This window comes from Pantherophis guttatus, chromosome 3 (genome assembly GCF_059756535.1).
Source record: "Pantherophis guttatus breed Tessera chromosome 3, ASM5975653v1, whole genome shotgun sequence".
NCBI classification, from domain to species: domain Eukaryota; kingdom Metazoa; phylum Chordata; class Lepidosauria; order Squamata; family Colubridae; genus Pantherophis; species Pantherophis guttatus.
Genome location: NC_142065.1, coordinates 213,210,139 through 213,224,314, shown reverse-complemented (window position 1 = coordinate 213,224,314; position 14,176 = coordinate 213,210,139).

Below are 14,176 nucleotides of genomic sequence, written 5' to 3'. Positions count from 1 at the left end.
CCTCTTGCCAGCTGCCCCCTCTTCTCCTTCTTACGTCAGCACTAGAATAAATGCAGGTTGAAGTGCTGACAAGGCCCTTGGTTGTTTTCTTGCAGAAGTTTCTTTTTATTTATTTTATTTTATTTATTTGTCAAGCATGTATTAGATAACAGATATAAGTATAAGCATGATTATGAATGCATGAAATGGATAAGAGTAAAAAGGAATATTAGGACAGGGACGGTAGGCATATTGGTGCACTTATGCACACCCCTTACAGACCTCTGAGGAATGGGGTGAGGTCGACAGTAGACAGTTTAAGGTTAAAGTTTTGGGGGTTTGGAGAAGAAACCACAGAGTCAGGTAGTGCATTCCAGGCATTGACCACTCTGTTGCTGAAGTCGTATTTTCTGCAAACGAGTTTGGAGCAGTTTACCTTGAGTTTGTATCTATTGTGTGCTCGTGTATTATCTGGTTGAAGCTGAAGTAGTCACTGACACGTAGGACATTATAGCAGATAATTTTATGTACTATGCTTAGGTCGGACCGAAGGCGGCATAGCTCTAAGTTGTCTAAGCCCAAAATTACAAGTCTGGTGGCATTAGGTATTCTGTTGCGAGCAGAGGAGTGGAGGACTCTTCTCGTGAAGTATCAAGTATATTAAGTATCAAGTATATTACCAAGCTAGATAAAATTGTTGTGCTAGAAAAAAGTGGGGTTTGTGGATAGGAGGAGGAAGAGGAGGAGGAGAAAGAGGAGGAGGAGGTGGTGGAGGAGGAAGAGGAGGAGGAGGTCTGTAGGGTCGTTGGTGTGCTCTCTGAGCTTGGTTGTTTGTTTTCAGATGTTTCATGACCCAACTAGGGAACATCATCAGTGCTAGAAAGAAGTGGGTTTGTGAAGAGGAGGAGGAGGAGGAGGAGGAGGAGGAGGAGGAGGAGGAGGAGGAGGAGGAGATGGAGGAGGAGGAGGAGGCGGTGGTCTGTGGGGTCGTTGGTGTGCTCTCTGAGCTTGGTTGTTTTCTTGCAGATGTTTCATGACCCAAAATAGATAACATCATCAGTGCTAATAGTGAGAGGCTGTTAGGGAATGGTTACTACTCAGTAGCTAATAAGGAACTCTAACCCACCAACACTGATAGGACAAGCCGCCAGAAAATAAATTGAGAGCAAACCACACTCCTAGCACTAATGATGTTTCCTAGTTGGGTAATGAAACCTCTGCAAGAAAACCACCAAGCTCAGAGAGCACCAAGGACCTACAGTCCTCCTCCTCCTCCTCCTCCTCCTCCTCCTCCTCCTCCTCCTCCTCTCCATAAACCCCTCTTCCTTCTTACATCCTGTTGATGTTACCTAGTTGGGTTACGAAACCTCTGCAAGAAAACCACTAAGCTCAGAGAGCACCAAGGAACCCTCATAGGAACATACGTTAATCCAATTACTTTAGGAACATTTTACCTACAACACAACTGTTAAGTGTTGCTTGCTTGCCAGCTCCTGCCTGCCTAAGTAGATTTGCAATAAATGCTTCTGGAAAAACTTGAATGCTGACTTCCCATACCTGTTCCCAGATGCCCGAGTTCCCCAGATCATTAACGTTGTTTTCCTGTACTGCAGGAATGTGAGAATCAACCTGCCAACTTCATGAGATCTTGAATGTTGAAACTTCACAAAAACCAATTGTAAAGGAAAACAGCTAAACTCTGAACTTTCTACTACTTGGCAAAGTAATGCACTTTTTTCCTTATTTAAAATATTGAAGATTCTTTGTGACGTTCTTTGTTCATGGTAATTATCGGCTTAAAATTTCTTCAGGCATGTCAACCTGAGTGTTCTAAATCAGGTCAAAGGTTCACGTCATGCAGTACAGGTAGTCCTCACACTTGATGTCGCTAAGTGAGAAATTTGTTCAGTGAGGTTTGTCCCATTTCACGACTTTTCTTGCCAAAGTTGTTAAATAAATCGCTGCGGTTGTTAAATTAAGAACACGGTTGTTCGGTGAATCTGGTTTCCCAGTTGATTTTGTTGGTCAGAAGGTCACAAAAGGAGATCACGTGACCACAGGATACTGTCACCGTCATAAATAGGAATGAGCAGGGGGTTGGACTAGAAGACCTCCAAGGTCCCTTCCAACTCTGTTATTCTATTCTATACTATTCTATTCTGTTCTATTCTATTCTATTCTGTTCTGTTCTGTTCTGTTCTGTTCTGTTCCGTTCCGTTCCGTTCCTTTCCGTTCCTTATTCTATTCTATTCTATTCTATTCTGTTCTGTTCTGTTCCGTTCCGTTCCGTTCCTTATTCTATTCTATTCTATTCTATTCTATTCTATTCTATTCTATTCTATTCTATTCTATTCTATTCTATTCTATTCTATTCTCTGAGGAATTTTGGGAGTTGAAGTCTACAGGTTTTACAGTTCCCAAGTTTGGAGACCCCCCACCTCTAGAGCTGTGTTTCTCAGCCATGCCAACTTTAAGATATGTGACCTTGCTATCTAGGGAATTCTGGGAATCAAAGTCCACATATCTTAAAGTTGTAAGGTCGAGAAATATTGCTGTAGAATACGGGTGTCAAACTCGCCGCGTCACATTGATGTCATGTGATGTTTCGCAATATTTTCCCCATTCGCGGAGTTGCGGTGGGGTGTGGCCTGTGGGTGGGGCATCCGACCGGCGGGCCACCAGTTCTAGAGATGATATGAGCTTTTAAGATCAAGAACCCTTGATAGATGAGTTCTTGAATGAATCCAGGAACATTGGTCCCGAGTGAAAATGTTTGACTACAATTCTCATCATGCCTAGCTAAGTGAGATCCTGTGGGTGGACAAAGAAATGGTTGAATCATTGGTTCTGTTCAATATTCATCACCATGCTTGGTGATGGAGAGCATCGTGAAGCCTTTCAACCATCTTTATACTTGTCATTTGGTTATTATTATTATTATTAATTTTCTTTCTATACCGCCCTTCTCCCGAAGGACTCATTTAAAACACAGCCTAATTAAAAACACAAAGACAGACAAAATTTAAAAAAATAATTAAAATTATTAAAGGATAGGCCCAATTTATAAAAGCCCAAATTTAAAATCCCATTTAAAACCAATTAAAATCTTTACATTGATAGCCCAGCCTGGCGGAACAACATGGTTTTGAGGGCACAGCGAAACACACGGAGATCAGAGATTTTACGAATTTCGGGGGGCAGTTCGTTCCACAGGGCTGGGGCACCCACAGAGAAGGCCCTCCCCCTGGGTGTTGCCAGCCGACATAACTTGGCCGATGGCACCCTGAGGAGACCCTCTCTGTGGGAGCGGACTGGCCGGTGGGAGGCTACTGATGGCAGCAGGCGGTCTCGAAGGTACCCAGGTCCAATGCCATGGAGCGCTTTAAAGGTGGTAACCAACACCTTGAATTGCACCCGGAAGACCACTGGGAGCCAATGCAGCTCGCGCAGGAGGGGTGTCACGTGGGCACAATAAGTTGCGCCCATAACCACCCGCGTGGCCGCATTCTGGACCAGCTGGAGCCTCCGGGTGCTTTTCAAGGGGAGCCCCATGTAGAGAGCATTGCATTTGGTCTTGCGTTTCTTGTTTTTCTTCGATCTCCATTATTTTTCTTCTGGTGTGGCTTTTTCCTATCCAACACATTTCCTGTTTGGGGAATTAAAGCCCTTTTAGATCACTGTTCAGACACATCCGGATGGCCTCTGCGACAGACAGCTTGACTCGGCCCAAAGGTGTGTTTTTTCCTCAAAAGGCAACTGGACTTTTTGGGGTGTTTCCCGTTCCAACTCAGTTTCTTGCATGAGAAGCAAAATTGTTTTCAAAGAAAACACCAGAACAGTCCAATTGCCTTTGGAATAAGACACCTTTGGGATAACCATGACCTGAGTGATGGAGAATCTCCCTGGAGACTTCATGAAGTATTAGTACTGCTTTATAAAGCCTTTAGTAAGGCCACACCTGGAATCCTGCATCCAGATTTGGTCACCACATTACAAAAAAAAAAAAAAGATGTTGAGACTTAGGAAAAAGTGCAAAGAAGAGCATATGAAAAACATATGAAGAATTGGGTTTGGTTAGTCTACAGAAAACAAGGACTAGGGGTGACATGATAGCATCTTCCAATATTTGAGGGACTGTCACAGAGAAGAGGGGGTCAACCCAGTGATGAAATCCATTTTTTTTTTACTACCGGTTCTATGGACATGGCTTGGTGGGCATGGTGTGGCTTGGTGGGCGTGGCTTGGTAGGCATGGCAGGGAAAGGATACTGCAAAATCTCCATTCCCACCCCACTCTGGGGCCAGCCAGAGGTAGTATTTGCTGGTTCTCCGAACTACTCAAAATTTCTGCTACCGGTTCTCCAGAACCTGTCAGAACCTGCCGGATTTCATCCCTGGGTCAACCTATTCTCCGAAGCACCTGAAGGCAGGACAAGAAACAATGGATGGAAACTAATCAAGGAGAGAAGCAACCTGGAATTCAGGAGAAACTTCCTAACGGTGATCAAGTGAGATACTAATACCACTCTATTTATTTATTTATTTATTTATTTATTTATTTATTTATTTATTTATTTTATTTTGTCTCATTTCTATGCCGCCCAACTCCCGAGGGACTCTGGGCGGCTTACAACAGAGAATAAAACAATGCAACAATATCCCATACAAAAGTTAAAAGAAAACATTAAAACGTTAAAACACATACACTCCAATTTATGGCAATCCAATATAAAGCCTTAGTAAAACCACGCCTAGAATACTACATCCAGTTTTGGTTGTCAGCTTTGGAAGCCACAGACCATACTATAAAAAAGATGTTGAGACTCCAAAAAGAGTGCAGAGAAGAGCAACCAGGAGGATTAGGGGACTGGAGACTAAAACATATGAAGAACGGTTGCAGGAACTGGGCATGGCTAGTCTAGTGAAGAGAAGGACCAGGGGAGACATGATAGCAGTCTTCCAATATTTGAGGGGCTGCCACAGAGAGGAGGAAGGGGGTCAAGCTATTTTCCAAAGCACCCGAAGGCCAGACAAGGAATAATGGATGGAAACTGATCAAGGAGAGATTCAACCTGGAAATAAGGAGGAATTTTCTGACAGTGAGAACGATCAACCCATGGAACAGAAGTTGCCTTCAGAAGTTGTGGGAGCTTCATCACTGGAAGCTTTCAAGAAGAGACTGGACTGCCATCTGTCAGAAATGGTGTAGGGTCTCCTGCTTGAGTAGAGGGACTGGACTAGATGACCTACAAGGTCCCTTCCAACTCTGTTAATCTGATAACAATTAACCAGTGGAACAGCTTGCTGCCAGAAATTGTGGGTGCTCCCTCACTGGAGGTTTTTTAAGAAGAGACTGGACAACCATCTGTCTGAAATGGTATATAATCTACTGCTTGAGCAAAGGGTTGGACTAGAAGACCTCCAAGGTCCCTTCCAGCTGTATTCTGATTAATTGACTTGACTTTTGTTCTATGGCCATGTGACAGATACCATAATGATGGGCCAGAACCAGGTTTTTCTACCGACACACCCTTTTTACACATCTCTCTTGGTTGTGTATCTATTTTTAGTTTCATTTTCGCATCCACTTAAATATATTTTCACAACATAGAAACCTTGATAGAGCCGAACAACTAATGCCAAGCATAGCTTCCCAGGGAGTTTCCAGCGTGGAACACAGTTTCAGATTCTTTGTGTGACACAATACTCAGGAAGATATGGGTTCTCCGTGTGCTTCTCTTGCACAACCTTTTCAGCAGTGAAGGGAGGGCCTGGCCTATTAATCTACTAGCAAGCTATGAAGGGGCTATTGCAAGTGGATTAATGGAGTAGTGTCAAGCAGAGTTAGTCCATCAGAAGTAGACTTTCAATGTACTGTAGTCCACTGTACTACAGAGCCTGTAGTACAGTGGACTAAGCACTGTTATTAACAACTGCTGCTTGCAATTACTGCAAGTTCGAATCTCACCAGGCTCAAGGTTGACTCAGCCTTCCATCCTTTCTAAGGTGGGTAAATTGAGGACCCAGATTGTGAGGGCAATAAACTGACTTTGTATAAATATAGAAAAGTATGAAGGCTATTGTTTAGCGCATTGTAAGCCGCCCTGAGTCTCCGGAGAAGGGTGGCATATAAATTAAAAAAACAAAGCAAAAAAAGCAAGCAATAACTTTATTGCCACTTTGAACGTACACCAATCGGCATACATTAAAATGAAATTTCATTGCATACAGCAGGGGTCCTCAAACTACGGCCCGCGGGCCGGATACGGCCTGCCGAAACAATATATCTGGCCCACGCAGTGGTGGGATTAAGCCCCGTCCCTCACCTCCCAGCCACTCCTTGCGTGGCTGGCTTTTCCCGCCACTCTCATCACCCCTCCTCCAGCCGTCGGCCTTATATATACATTGCAGAATCTAGCTGCATGTATGTGTACTTCTGCTCATTGCTGTCCATGAACTTCTGCCAGAGGTGGGTCTCAAAACCCGTTGCTACCGGTTTGTGGGCATGCATGTGTTGCTTCTGCGCATGTGCAGAAGCATCCGGGTGGGTGGGCAGAGCTGCCGCCACCGTTACAGGTTCTCCCGAACCGGGGAGAACCAGTAGCAACCCCCCCACTGACTTCTGTTCACTGCTGCTTGCAAAGGTGCAGGCACTGAAGGGTGCAGGCTGGCAGGTGGGTGGGGGAGGGTGAGCTGGCAAAGGGGTGATACTGGCAGTGGGTGGATTGATGTGCGTGGAGCATGTGGGAGACCGCAGCATCGGAGCTTTTCCCAGGTTTTTCCCGAAGCCGGCCTGCAAGTGGAGCATGTGGAAGATCACAGTATCAGAGCCTTCCCGGCTATTTCCCAAAGCTGGCCTGGCCTATGAGGGGAGCGTGCGGGAGATCATGACATCAGAGCTCTTCCCAGGTTTTTTGCAAAGCCGGCCTGGCCTACGAGGGGAGGGTGTGGGAGATTGCAGCATTGGATCTCTTCCCGGGTGTTTCTTGAAGCTGGCCTGGCCTGTGAGGGGAGCACATGAGAGATTGCCGGCCGGACTAGCCTGGAAGTGGCACATCCCCCAGTTACGGACTCGATGGAGTCCCAAAATGGAGGGGAGGGTGGGTGGGTGGCCCTCAGGAGATCGCTGCTCGGTGGATGTCAGAGGGGTGGCGAGTGCTTCATGGCTCCTGAGGGGTGTCGAGCTTCCCCATTTGCAACATCTTCCCCACTGCGAGTGCCTCTCTTCCTCCTCCTCACCAGCCCAGTGGGAAGGGGGACGGCGGCGACGGACTGGGCCCACTTTAATGGAGAGGCATCCTTGACAATCCAACGTGGCATGGAGGTCCAGCTGGCCGATTGCTAGCTGCAATGGACAGCAAAGGTAGGTTGACACCAGCTGCTTCTCTCCATTGCAGTGCTTTCTGGATGTGGTTTACAGCTCCGAGCCTGAGCAGCGGGAGGTGAGGGCTGCCTTGAGTCTTCAAGTTTCAAGCAACAAGAGATGTGCTAGTTTTGGGGAGACTCCAGAATTGCCCTGCCTTCCCGCTGGCCAGCTGGTCTTCAGCGTGTGGCTTGTCGGCCTCCAGATGGCAAATTTACTTACTTACTTACTTACTTTATTTGATTTATATATCGCGCTACTCCCGAAGGACTCAGGGCGGTGAACAGCCAAACAGTAAAAATACATAGATACAAAATTTAAAAACAAAGTAAAATTGAATTAAACAATTTGGCCCAGACAGATTAAAACACCCCAATCATTTAAAAACCGATTAAAATTTGCATAATTAAAAAGAAGGAAAAGATTAGACCAGGCCCGCCTGGTGGAATAAAAAGGTCTTAAGAGCGCGGCAGAAGGTGCGCAGATCCAGGATCCTCCGTATCTCCGGGGGGAGCTCGTTCCAGATAGTAGGTGCCCCCACAGAGAAGGCTCTCCCCCTAGGGGCCGCCAGTCGACATTGTTTGGCCAATGGCACCCGGAGGAGCCCCTCTCTATGACAGCGTACCGGCTGGTGGGAGGCTACTGGTGGCAGCAGGCGGTCCCGTAAATAACCAGGTCCTAAGCCATGGAGCGCTCTAAAGGTGGTAACCAAAACCTTGAAGCGCACCCGGAAGACCACCAAATTTCTTTTCCTTAATCTGGTTCGTCGAACCAGTTGTTGCAAGGACTGGCTGACCATGCCCACCCCACCCTGCCCCTTCCAGGAGTCTCCACGCAGCCCGTTTTGGATGCCTGGTAAGTGCAGGGCCCATGTGGAGGCTCTGGGAGGGCAAAAAAAGGGCCTCCCGGAAGTTCTGGAAGTCTGGAAACAGGCCCGGAGCCCATGGGAGGCCATTTTCGCTCTCTCAGAGGCTCGAGGAAAGCCTCTAGAGTCTGGGGAGGGCAATAATGCATTTCTAATGTAATGTCTTTGGGAATAACTATGTACGACTTCAGTAACAGAGTTGTAAATGCCTGGAATGCACTACCTGACTCTGTGGTTTCTTCCCCAAATCCCCAAAACTGTAACCTTAGACTGTCTATTGTAGACCTCACCCCATTCCTAAGAGGTCTGTAAGGGGCATGCATAAGCGCACGAGCGTGCCTACCATCCCTGTCCTAATGTTTTCTTTTATTCATATCCTTTTCATGTATTTATGTGTTTATACTTGTATCTGTCATAAAATACATGCTTGATGAAATAAGTAAATAAAAAATAAAAATAAATAAAAATATTTTGTTTTTTTTCCGTACCATAAAAAAGAATGCCAGCCCAATTGGAGATCATATCCATCCAAAATCAATAGTCTTTTGTGTCTCAAACCAATTGTCAGGTGTGCTTCCTTCAAAGTCCAGGAAAGAATAAGCCAAACTCCATTATTTATAGAGTAATGTACTTTTACTAGAAAATGAAGTGAACGCAACCAAGGAAAAGCTGAAACTAAAGTAATAGGCGCGAAGATTGCATATAGAAAGCATCCCCTCCCACTGTCCATCATCAATCACCCAATCCAAAGGTCTTCCAGAGGTCAGGTGGAAGTGTCAGGGCGTTGATTAATCCCATGTTTGGCTTTGGGAAAAATCACCCTGGTTTAGAGGATGGATCAAGGCTTATTCCTTGTTGCAATATTCTGAAAAAGAAACGCGAAGAAAAGTTTCTAATAAAACTCATTTATTTGTTATAAAGAAAATAAAACACCTCACTAACTAAGAAAAGTAATTGCTACATTTTTGAAATAATTCTTGCCGGCTATTTTTCAGCCGGACCTTGCTGGCAAGAGAACAAAGGAAAGAGTGTGTGAAGCAAGTGAAAGAATGCAGACATGCGTAGTAACTTTTGATAACAATTCTTGGCAAGGTACGGAAAGTCTGATAGTCCAGAAATGATGAGTTCAGCTGGCAAATAAAATAACGCAGTGACAGGAAGCACGTCTGGCATCGTCATCCATCAGGAACGCGATGACGGTTGACGATAGCCACTTCGGAGATTAGGTTTCGTTTCTTCAAAAAACCTTTTTGCCGTCGTGTGCCAAAAGCGGGGGGTCACACATGCGTGTGCCCACACCCATAATTCAGTGCCCCCCCCACACATTCTGAAGTCGGCAAATGGGCCGTTTCCGGTCTCCAGAGGGCCTCCGGGGGTGGGGGTGGGAAAGGCTGTTTTCACCCTCCCCATTTTCTAGGCTCATAGAAAGCTTCTGGAGCCTGGGGAGAGCAAAAATTGGGACTTCCAGACCCACCAGAAGTCAGCAAATGGGCCGTTTCCATCCTCTGGAGGGCCTCCGGGTGGTAGGGAAGGCCGTTTTTGCCTTTCCCAAGCTCCTAGAAAGGCTCTTGTGGGTCTGGAAGACCTGAAAATCAGCTGACTGGTGCACACATGTACACCGGAGTTGAACTAGGACAACCCTCATGTGCCCATTGATATGGCTCCGTGTGCCACCTGTGGCACGCGTGCCATAGGTTCGCCATCACGGGCCTAAACTGTGCACATCTTCAATAAATCAGGAACGAGTGACGAAATATCAGGAAATTCTGATGGGTTTATCTGGTTTCACGGTATAAAAAACAGCTTTCTGATTATCAGCAGGGAGATTTAATTTGGATTGGCCTCTCAAGCGTCCATCTTTCCTTCTGCACAGAAAGAAAGTACTGAACCCCAATTTCCTCTCTCAGTGTGGTTACGGATAGTCCTTGACTTACGACCATGATTGAGCCCAAAATGTCAGTTGCTAAGTGAGACAGGGTTAAGTGAGTTTTGCCACATTTTATAACCTTTCTGGCCATCGTTGTTAAGCGAATCTCTGCAGTTGTGAAGTTAGTAACATGGTTGTTAAGTGAATCTGGCTTCCCCGTTGACTTTGCTTGGGATCTCACAACCCCAGAACATGCCACCGTCATAAATATGAGCCAGTTGCCAAGCGTCTGAATTATCATTACGTCACTATGGAGATACTGCAACGGACGTAAGGGTGAAAAATGGTCATAACTAACTTTTTTCAGTGCTGTTGTAATCTTGAAGAGTCACCATATGAATTGTTGCAAGTTGAAGAGTACTGAATCCCAGTTTCCTCTCTCTGGAGGAACAACTCAAAGAGCCTTGGTGGCGCAGCAGACTAAAGCACTGTTAAGTAACACCAGCTGCCTGCAATTACTGCAAGTTCAAATCTCACCAGGCTCAGGGTTGACTCAGCCTTCCATCCTTTCAAGGTAGGTAAAATGAGGACCCGATTTGTGGGGGCAATAAGCTGACTTTGTATAAAAAAGAACACCGCTTGGGGGGGGCCCGAAAGCCCTACTAAGCAGGTATATACAAAAGTATGAAGGCTATTGCTTAACGCATTGGAAGCCGCCCTGAGTCTCTGGAAAAAAGGGTGGCATATAAATTGAACCAATAAATAAATAAATAAATAAAGTGGTGTAAGATTGGAAGATGTTGGACAGACTATCTGGGTCATAGAATTGCCAAGAACAACAGAATTAACCGAATTGAAAGCCATCTTGGAGGTCTTCTAATCCAACCCCCTGCTCAAGCAGGAAACCCTATACCGGGGGGTCAGCAACCTGCAGCTCTGGAGCTGCATGTGGCTCTTTCATCCCTCTGCTGTGGCTCCTTGTCGCAGGTTGGCTCCACAATTGATAGGGCTTTCGGTTAGGACAAGTAGAGGAAAAAGGACGCCGTGCTAGGAGGAGACTCTATGGTGGGGGAACAGGACTTCCAGTCGGCTCCAGAATTGAATGGGGGGCTTCCGATTAGGACCTTTGTGGCTCTTTGAGTATTTAAGGTTGCCGACCCCTGCCCTATACCATTTTAGACAAATGGTTATCCAATCTCTTCTTTAAAACTTCCAGAATCGGAGCAGCCACAACTTCTGGAGGCAAGTGATGGGATTTAAATAATTTAACAACCGGTTTGTCAGGTTTTGATGCTATCTCAAAATAAATGAACTTCCAAACTGCCGATCTTTAAGGAAATTTTCTCTTTATTCGAGCACAGCAATCTGATCCTGACTCTTTGCGGTCAGTACTGACCTTTGCCCCCCAATCCCTCCCTTTCCGATCCCCAATTCTCTGCTTCTCATTGGCTATCTTCCAAGTCACTCGCCTGATTCCTTTTTCGTCAGATCACAGGAATGTCTCCCCCCTCTCCCATCTCCGAGGGGACAGAATCTTCAAAGGGATTTAGCAGGCAAAAGTTCAGGCTTCTCCTCCCTTTTCTACGTCAGTGCTGAGACGCTGACACAGTTCTTTGCCCCAATGACTGGCTGGGAGGGTGTGGCCATAATGGGCGTGGCCAGGGGGTGTGACAGGCAGCACTTGGCCTCCTGCACCAGCCTGGGAGCAAAAACAGGTTGCGGGGGGGTGGGGGGAAACGCACGGCCCTCCTGCACCCCATTTTGGACCTAGTAGGCCTCTCTGCAGCCTCCTGGAAGCAAAAATGGGGCAAGTGGGGACTCCTGGAAGGGGCAGGGCAGGGAGGGATACGGCCAGCCGGCAATTTAACAACTGGTTCACCCAAACTAGCCCGAACCAGCTGAATCCCACTGGACATGACCGAATGGATAATATCATCATCCTCATTCCTCTCACTTCTGCTTATCTTTGCCTTTTCCTGAGAACTGAACCTCCTTCTAATCAGAAGAGGAGTTTACCATACTCTAACTCTTCTAAGAAAAACATCTGAAAAATTTTACTTGGCATCCTAGAGGCATTCGTGGATATAAAACAAGGCTGAAGCTTACAGCTTCCCATTAAAAAAAAAAGGAGTGATTTTTAAGTGTAAAAAAAAAAATTCAAAGAGGTATTTGCAAGTGCAACGATGCCCAGGGTTAGAGGTGGGTTTTGGGTGAGTATATGTGTATCCTTAAAATCATCAATCATATTCTTCATGTATATGACAAGTCACAACTCCTTAACAAACAATACTACACATGGTTTGCACATTGACAATGCATTGTACATTAGAACACCTTGATGTTCTGTGCTGAACAATTTCATTAAAAATTAAAAAAAAAAAATTAAAAAAATATACTGGGAACAATGAACGAAGAAGTCAAAATTAGTTGGTTCTTACAAGGAGCTTTGCCAAAGTCTAAATTTCAGCTCTGGATGTTGATCTGGGTCAAATCATAAACGTAGAAGTATGGGATAAACCAAAATTATCATTAGTTGTCCACAAAGACGAGGTAATTGCTAATTTAACTTCATTCCACTCTAGATAAAGCCAAACCAGAAGATTGCTCACAGGAAGGAGAAATAATAAAGCTAAAGCTGAAATCTGTGATTTAAAGCCGAAATCAAAGCCACCTCTGGAAATTGTGGGTGCTCCAATGCTCCACCACGGAAGGTTTTCAAGAAGAATCTGGAGAACCCTTTAGAGCAGTGTTTCTCAACCTTAGAAGCTTGAAGATGGGTGGACTTCAACTCCAGAATCCCCCAGCTGCTGCTGGCTGCTGGCTGCTGGCTGGGGGATTCTGGGAGTTGAAGTCCACCCATCTTCAAGGTTGAGAAACACTGCTTTAGACCACGATGGTATAGGGCCGTGATGGCGAACCTATGGCATGCGTGCCACAGGTTGCAAACGTAACCATATCAGTGGGCACATGAGCTCAGCTTCCAATGGGACTGTAAGTTGTCAAACGGGCCATTTTTGGCCTCCGGAGGGCCTCCGGAGGGGTGGGGAAGGTTGTTTTCACCCTCCCCAGATGCCTAGAGAGGTCCTGGAGCTAGGTGAGAAAGAAAAATGGGCCTTCCGGGCCATTGTGTGCCAGGAGCGGGGTGAGCGGGGGGTGGGTGGGTCGCATAGAATTATGGGTATTGACATGCGTGCGCATGACCCCCCGCCCCTCCCTTCCTGGCTTAATCCCATCACCCTGAAGCTGAAGGTCTTCTGTTTTGTAGATAGGCTGGCTCCATCTCTCTTAATGGGCACAAAATATCTGCTGGGGGCAGGGAGATGGAGCTCTGAGTTTCTTTCTCCCTTAAGATGTTTTTATTTTTCTTTTAGGGGAAATATAATATTCTGCCTTTTTAATATCTCCTAAAATATTTCATTCTTCTAGAAGAGGGGTGGATGCTATTTTTCTACAGCCTGGTCAATATGACTGTTTGAAGTTACAACAGTGGCTTACGACTGCTTTTCAAATATACGATCCCTACTGAGCACTCTTGGGGAAGGATCAGGGGTGGGTTCTAATTTTTTTTACTACCAGTTCTGTGGGCGTGGCTTATTTTGTGGGTGTGGCTTGGAGGTCATGTGACTAGGTGGGCGTGGCTAGCTGGTTAGAGTCATTTCTGGAAGGTCCTCACACTTACGACCAGTCCTCGCACTTACGACCCGACTCATTTGTTTACTTTTAACACTGATCAGCTGTAGGGCGGCCCTTTGAAGCCCCGCAGCAAGAGTTTAAACAGTTTTTTAAACTGGGACTCAGGAGGCAGCAATAGATTGGGGGTGGGACCAAATAAATATTTATTTATTTATTCATATTTAGACCATATGGGCTAAACATATGAACAAGTGAATGATTTTTTAAATGTTATCTAATTCTGGGTTTTATTTAATTGACCAAACTAAGTAATAATTTTAATTAGCAATTTTATGATGTTTGTGTATCTATATTTTTCTTGACTGTACACCGCCTTGAGTCCTACGGGGGAAAGGCGGTATAGAAATATAATAAATAAATAAATAAATAAATAAATAAATAAATAAAAGGTAAGAATAACGTGGGTGGGT